The following is an 8,046-nucleotide window of genomic DNA, read 5'->3' as shown; positions in this document are numbered from 1 at the left end:
CTCTTCTAAAGGCCCTCAAACCTTTCTAGAAGTTTAAATTTCTTTCTGAACTTCAGGCAACTGATGACTATCTCTTGGGAGAAAGTGGAGATGACTGAAAATCTACTCCCTGGGAATGGAATTCCCCCTTTGCATCTGGCTTGCTGATGGAGCTGCCTGAGTGGACCTTGTTTCTTTCTGTCTGCAGTAGTATCTACAGAAGAGAGAGAATGGAAGAGAAGGAGAAATGAATCAGATCTGTCAACACTCCAGTCTAATTGAAAATAAAAAATGTACAAGATTTATAAAATAGTCTCACTCATAGAGATAATTGCTAATCAGTATACTAAGTCCTGGGCATCTCATTATTGTGAATATATGTTGTGTGTGTGTGTGTGTGTGTGTGTGTGTGTGTATGTGTGTAGAAGCCAAAAAAGCATCTGCCTACCCCATTTTAAATCATTGCTATTTTTAGTACAGGTTAGTGTTAAACTCACCAGTCCTGATATTCAAGTCCCTATCTCATGTCATCATGTGGAACACAACATTATCTCTTGGAAACTTATTGATGCCAGTGCTACTAAATGACTCTGCTCTATAGCTGCTACGTGTGTGTGTGTGTGTGTGTGTGTGTGTGTGTGTGTGTGTGTAATTCTACTCTTTTCATTGGTCATTCATCAAATGACTAACAGCCATATGATCTGATTGTTTTCACAGACAAAAAACAAAGTTGTACTATTTGTGCAGGTTTTTTGGTTGAGCTAGGGGTTGAGAGCAAAGGTTTGGGATTTCAGTCAGTTTATGTTCACATCCAGATCATCCAATCCAATTCTATCTCTGTGTACTTATAGAAATAAAAGTGACCAGACCGATTTAATGGGTTCCTTGTAAAAAACTAGACTGGGATTAGTTTCATAACCGACTCATTGAAATCTTAGCACATTAATTTCTTTCTAGCACAGTCACGGAACAAGTTAGGGTTAGTCTGGGGACAACGTGTGTGGAATTCTTGTAAACACCACACTGTCCACTACCTGGAGTGTCTGTGACACCTTCCTTCCTCCCATCAACTTATCCATCCGTTATCTATCTATAGCGTAACCATAATAATTATGCTTTAATGAATAAAAGTGGCGATTTGGCGCACTTGTGTGAGCTCAGCTGCAAGAGACCTGGAATGTCTGTCCTTAAAAACCAGTGCTACCTAGACGCCAGCTGCAAGGCAGGAGGCCACCCAGCGGTGACTCGCTGACCGCCAACCATTCAGCTCTTCCTGGTCCCTGCTGTGGCTGGACGGACGCAAGCCAGCACAGGCAGCTCGGGTTCAGGCTGGGAACGGTGGCAGCGGGGCGCGGAGGCGCAGGGGGTGGGTGCTGGTGCGAGCAGCGTGAGGCGCAGGACCCTGTTGGCTGAGCCTACGCGCTCCCCGCCCCTTTCTCCCACCCTCTGTTCCCATCCTTTCCTCCCTCCCTTCAGTGCTCGAGCGGGAGCAGGAGCCCCAGCCCGAGCGGCACAGGCACAGGCAGCGCACCTTCGGCGCCTGCAGCAGCCACAGCAGCCTGGCGCGCGGTGGCGCCGGCGGCGGGCGGGCGGGCGCCGCGGGTCCAGCGAGGAAGTGTGTGGAACCTTGCAGAACAGCGCGGACGGGGGCGCTGCGGCGAAGGCGGCGGCTCGCACGAGCGCGCACGGCAGCCCCCGGGGCTAGCCAGCGGCAGCGGCGGGCCGGGCCGGCGGGACGGGCGTCTTGCAAGCTGGTGCAGCTTAGGTAGGTCAGGGTTGTCCCCTTACTCACTACTACAGTCATGGCTCTGGGATGAATCACCTGCCTGGGAAACTTTACCCACTGGCTTTAAGGCTCCTCGGCCGCGAAAGTTTGTTTGCTTGGGAGATAGATGCACTTGATGGGTCTAGAGTAAAAAATGCTTCTGGGGCTGGTTTGCCAGGGAAAGTGAATTTACCCTCTCTGGGGCTAGGATCGATTTGGGGGATGAGATGCCTTCTCTGGCCGAGAAGCTGGAAAAAAAAATGCAACTAATTCTCTTCTCTTAACAAAAGCCGATTTGGCTAGTGAAAGTTGAAGGGTGGAAAAAAAAAGTTGGGAGCCCTAAGGATGCTGAGAGAGAATCCCAAGGCATGGTTCTCAGTAAAGATCGAGATGCGTTTTCTGTTTGAAGCCGTGATCCTGACTCAGAGATCTGAGCAAACCAGGGTGTAGGATATGCCTGTTAGCACCTAAGTTTTCCAAGCTGCGTTTTCTTTCCGCTCAGAAATGGGCAGCCTTAAGTGAAATCCCTTGTAGGTCTGTTCTGATAGACTGTAGTTCTCCTGCCTTGGCTTAATAGCTGGCAGGGATCTGGCTAACCTTATGTTCTCAGGAGCCCTTCAGAATAGCTGAAGCAGAAAACCGGGAAGTGCCAACCCGGACACCCGGGTCAGAGTATAGGCACTTTCTAGATGGATTGTTCCTTTTCCGATTGCATGAAATGCAAGGCTTCTGGGCTCTGCTTGTGCAGAGCTCCGCTGTTCTGCAAGGGCTCACCAATCCTTAGGTCCTTCATACCCACGATTGCGCTCCCTTACTGATTTACAAGAAGGTGCGCTCAAATGCATGACTTAAAACACCAAAGGTGCCGGCTCTGTGAGGACAGCAAATCTGTGTTCGGAAGGGCATGGGAGCAGACAGCCCTCAGAAAGGAAAGGGGAAGACAGTTTCCTAACCCCAACCGAATATGTCCAGAAGTAGAGCTACAGAAAGAATTGGCCTGCGATGTGTGTGCTGTGTGAAGATGGCCAGAAACTCCAGTTCATATGGGGAGTAGGTCAATCCCCAAATAATTTTAGAATGATTAAGCAAAAATAGCTAAACACACATGCACAGTACAGGAGGATGTGTGTCGTGATTTCTGTCTACCCCCACATAGATGAATATCACACTAGGTGAGAAAAACATTCTGATCTGTAAATAGATTAAAACTGGGAATTAAGGAGTCAGAGTCCCTCGGAGATTGAAAGGGGGAGTAATTGCCTCTCAAAGAGCTATTATATTCTCAATAGCAAGTCAGACTTGTTACTTAGTTTTTGCAGCAGTGGCTGTGTTTGCTAGCTCTAACCTGACTCTGCTTGCATGCTGGTGGGTGGTTTTAACCCTTTGTGTTGCGATTCCTGACACGAGGGAAGAAGCCTGCAGGTTAGCATCCACACGACTTAGTGTAACATTTGTAGAGTGCCTAATATTCGCATGTCACCGTGCATGTTCTTGTGCATGTTCCTAAAAGATATTTGGTGGAACTGAGCCTATGGGAAATGTAGAGATCTCCGTATGCATATGCTGGGTAGAGATCTCTGAATGCATATGCTGGGTAGAGATCTCTGAATGCTTGCTTAACCTAGGTTTTTTTTGTTTTTTTGGAAGAGGGTCACTACTCTAGCAAATTGCTGAACACTTTCACCAGCTAACGGTGAAGCTGCATGCAAGTCAGTGTTCCTCCTATGGAAAGGTGGATAGCTAGGAAATAGATAATTGATTTGCAGGCTAATAGATTCAGGCAGTGGCCGTCTCTGACAATAGCACTCCAGATCTTCCTGACTGTCTGCGTGCTACAACTATCTGCCCGAAGATGTGAAGGCATCCAGTCCAGTTCTCCAAAAGGATTCTAACTTTTCGATATCCTTCAGAACACAAGTGGACAGCCCAAGTGTTTCTTAAAATAGCAACACAATATTTAAGAGGACCAAAGTGCCAAGCAATTTGAAGTAGAGCAAAGATTAACTGCAGACAATAAGCTGTAGCTTTTGAGTTGCTGATTTATCTTCAGTTTTTTTCTGTCACATTTCATGCACGCCTAGTTATTACAAACTAATAGCCTCTTCACTCTGCTAGCAAAATATGCATCTTTTCCATGTATAGGTGCCCAGTTCCTTTTCACTCACCCAGTACACATCTGCTAGTTTTGTGTTTACTACATAATTTAAGTGTCCAACTTGAAGTTCCCATTAACTTCTGATACATTTGCCATTGAAACAGTATCAAGTTATAATTGGCCCACTCAGACCGCCTGATCTGTATATCGCTGTATTGTGGCAGAGCCACAGAACAGAGATGCTCTGGCTCCAAATTTTCTAGTTTCTCAATCACCATTCAGTGTTCATAGCAGCAAAAGTAGGCTACTTGTGTGCAGTAGGAGATAGGAAGATAGCATAGAGTCTCTCTGTTGCTATGTTTATATCTTTGTGATTTCTCTTTTGGTCAACTCCAGAACTTTATAGGTAAGCTATTTGATTTTTGCCATTTATTTTTTTTATTGAAAATGAACATACCTAAGGTACTTTAATATACACTGTGTGGATAAACATGATGTGTGTATGTATAGAAGAGTTGCTAGCCTTGATGGATGATTTCTCTACTTATGCTTGGTAATCATGCCTTAGATATCATCAATTTTGGAAAAGTATAGGAACATGGACTGCCTGATAGTTTAAGAATTTCTTTGAAACTGAGTGTTGAAGATTTCTAGTTTGAAATCTAGACGGAGCGCTGGTCCTAAGTGGCTTCTGTTTACAATGTCCCTCCACCCCAGCTTTTGTGTTTCTGTACTCCTTGGGAACATATCTTGGAAAATTTGTTTCTGAAGAAATGCACTCCCTGGCTGAAGCTTAGTATGCCAAGTTTCAATCCGTAGTACATTTTTATTTTCCTCCTTTTATGTACATGTTATAAACAAGAAATAAGGGTTGGTAATAGAAGTACTGGCAGAACTTTATAGCATTTCAAACAGCTTTGCTACTCAGAATGTAAATGTTTGTAGAATCTTTACTGTGCCAAAAGCTGCCTTGCAAAAAGTGAGGGAAAAAAAAGAAAGCTCAACTGATTTATTAAATAGGATAAGATAATTCAGAAGGTATGCATATTCCTCACTGCAGACATATTGGCATTTGGAAAAATAGATTATGTCTGTTACAGCAATTCCACTGCATTCTCTTAGGTGCTGTTAACTCAGATTGTAAATTTTGTAAAACAGGAGAACAATTTTCTCTCATTCATTTTCTGAGTCACTTCACTTTGATTATCTTTCAACTGTTAAGACATGAGATCCTTTCAACCAACCTACTTTACATTACTGATAAATGAGCCTGGTGATGTATTATTTAATAGGGTAAAGATTTCTGAAGACTGTTACTTTCCTTCAGCTATCCCTGCCTGAAGAGACTGGAGCAACAGTGTGCTTCAAGTCTTTTGATTTGGACTCTGAACTACTCCTCACATTTGCCTGCCTTCATCTATCTCCACGTAAATCACCTGCTCCAGATTGCCATCTTCTCCCCCGGAGCCACTACATCATGTTCTCTGTCTCTTTTCAAACTTGGTCCTCCATATCATTCTACCCAACTGGAACATGCATCCATAAATCCATATATACATCCATCCATGCATCCATGCATATGTTAAATTAGTACTCTTCTATACACAATGTTTAAATGCTTTCTGATTGCACTCCAAATGAAAGAAAATCTCCTAAAACATCATCCACGGAGCTAAGTAGGATTTAAGCACTTGCATCATGCATTGGGAGCAAGAGCATCCTGAGTGACTTTGAGTTGCTCGCTTTTCTTCACCACTTTCCCAACTTTGGAATGGTCATAAAGTTCTCATTCATAGGCAAGTGCATACTCAGATATAGACCGATGGGATTTTGATTGCTGATCAGCCCTTAGCTCACTGTTTCAACTCCACAGACTCACAGAGACCTCTTTTGTTACGTATCTAATGTATGTTCGGAATCTTGTCTAGACTCTATGTTCATTTTCCCCATAGCCTTTCTCATCACATGGAACTGTCCATTTCACTGCCTGATTCCTAGTGAGCATTTTGTAACTAAGCACTGCTTCTGTTCTGTGTATGGTCCTTTTACAGTATGTGACTCACATTGGTGCTTCACAAACTCATGAGCACTGAGATTTTGGGAGGGTGAGTTTGCATCGTATGCTTGTAGCATCTCTCTGACCAAAGATCCTTACCAGGTGGTTCACATTCAGCAGAAGTCTGCCATCGATCTTTGTAGTTCTCTTCCTGTCTCACTAGAACCATATCTTAGGTCTCTGGGATATCTGCTCTTACAAACTCATCATGTGTAAGTAGAATTCATTTTCAGTTTGGCTTTGGTGATTCCTTCTCTCCTTGTCTCTTGACAGCGTCATCTACCCTGGTGTCCTCAATATTCTGCCCAACTGTCTGCTTCCTTTGTTCTTGTTGCTGTCAATAGAGTGGGGACACACCACTCTATATATTGGTGTTACTTTGTGTTAGTCCAAGATCTAAACACTTCTACCTTCATGCCTGACACCAAAAATAAACCTGGCTAAGAAGTAATCTCCACACTTTGTCTTGCTCCTGGTCTGTCTGATCCTGGAAGCTGTATTAAGCCATGAATTCAAGTATTTGGGTCACTGGATACCTCCCTGCTGAGATGAAAAAGAAAAATGCTGTTGACACAGCCTATCATCTTATGACTTCTTTATGCCAATTCTACCCTGCACATAGCCTTCTGGTTGCAAGGGGACTTCTTAAACTTTTCTTAGAACTTACGTCCTTTCCTGTTCCCTTTGTGTGCCTAAAACACGTAGGCCTCAAAAACATGTGGGACTCCAGTCTGCTGCAATCATCTATTTCAATTCAGGTTATCTTGGCCCCTGCAGGGAAGCCTTTACTTCTAGCCCTACCATTTGGCAGGTGATGCTGACCCATTTGGTCCCCTAGTAACTCGTCCCCCTGTAAAACCACTGAGACTTCTATATTCAGCTATTCTTAAAAAGCACCTAGTTTTAAGGAGGATGGACTATAATTTAGTATTGTAAAATTGTTTAATATCTGTCTTTTCTAATATTCTGGAGCAATAATACATCCATATTTAGAATTCCTTAAGTATCAAGTTAACTAAAGTCTACCCTTTTTTTATTGAGTTCTACTATAGTTCTATTTGGGCTGCTTGAAGTCATTTAGGTGTATACTTGTAAGACATTTTTACTTATGAGGTTTTTGAGTGATAGGTCAGAAGTCAATAGCAAATGATATGATTAGAATTTAGAAAAATCCCCTTGCTGTCCAGTGGTGGTGGCACAGGTCTTTAATCTCAGCACTCAGGAGGCCGAGACAGGTGAATCTTTGAGTTTCTGAGTTCCAGATCAGCCTGGTCTAAAGAGTGAGTTCTAGGACAGCCAGAGGTACACAGAAAAATCCTGTCTCACAAAACAAAACAAAAACAAACAAACAAACAAACAAAAACCCCAAAACCCTAAAAAAGAAAAAGAAGAAAGAAAAGAAAATTCTATGATGAATAGAATTTTCTTTAAAGTCAGAATAAGCTAGAGGTTCTATGTCCTGGATGCTGCTCGTCGTATAATAACGATCTGATTTTAGTGGATTGAAGCAATTCAAGAGTCTCAAAATTCATTTTATTTTCATAAAATATGAACATCTGCAATAAACAAGTAAAGGACTGAATCACAACAAATCGAAAGCATGTCTTGCTAAGGAGTAAACAGATACTTAGGAATGAGGGGAGGCCCTGTGGGTATCATTGCTTCAGCCATCATACGTTTGTTGGTAGCCCCACATCCTGCAGAAATGCTACCATTCTCATGTTGCCTACTCCTGCATGTTTGTGTGTGCCGGGACATGTGTGTACATGTGCATGAGAGGCTAGAAATCAGTGTCAGATGTCCTTCTCATTTGCTTCCCTTACAGGCAGCTTCAACATCAAAGACTTTTTTTTTTTGACAGTCAGTGTCTCACTGAACCTGGATCTTCACAGATTAGGAATAGACCTGCTGGCCTGCAAGCTCCCAGGATCCTCCTGTCTTTGCCTAACACAGTGCTGGGTTTATGAACACAAGCTTCTCTGTCTGGCTTTTATGTCACTGCCGACTGTCTCAACACTTTGCCCACTACTCTATTTCTTCAGCTCTTCTTGTCTCCCTGAAGAAGCATGTTCTTGCTCTGCTGAGCTAACACAGAGTTTTCAGTCTCTAGAGGACTTTCTGAAGCATCTCACGGCTGAGGCTACTTAATCT

The 8,046-nt window shown here is 43.3% G+C and overlaps 1 protein-coding gene across 1 annotated transcript in view; it reads left to right on the top strand.

The window, feature by feature from the left end:
- The first annotated feature begins 1,443 nt into the window (after nt 1-1,443).
- Nucleotides 1,444-8,046, top strand: part of Cntn3 (contactin 3) — a 369,189-nt gene continuing 362,586 nt past the window's right edge. The window contains exon 1 of the mRNA XM_031382768.1: nt 1,444-1,744. The gene's annotated coding sequence lies outside the window, so the exon portion shown is untranslated. The remainder of the gene's footprint in view (nt 1,745-8,046) is intronic.

This window comes from Mastomys coucha, unplaced genomic scaffold (assembly GCF_008632895.1).
Source record: "Mastomys coucha isolate ucsf_1 unplaced genomic scaffold, UCSF_Mcou_1 pScaffold20, whole genome shotgun sequence".
Taxonomy (NCBI): Eukaryota; Metazoa; Chordata; class Mammalia; order Rodentia; family Muridae; genus Mastomys; species Mastomys coucha.
Note: the sequence above shows the minus strand (reverse complement) of the source record. Positions and strands in the feature narration are given on the sequence as shown.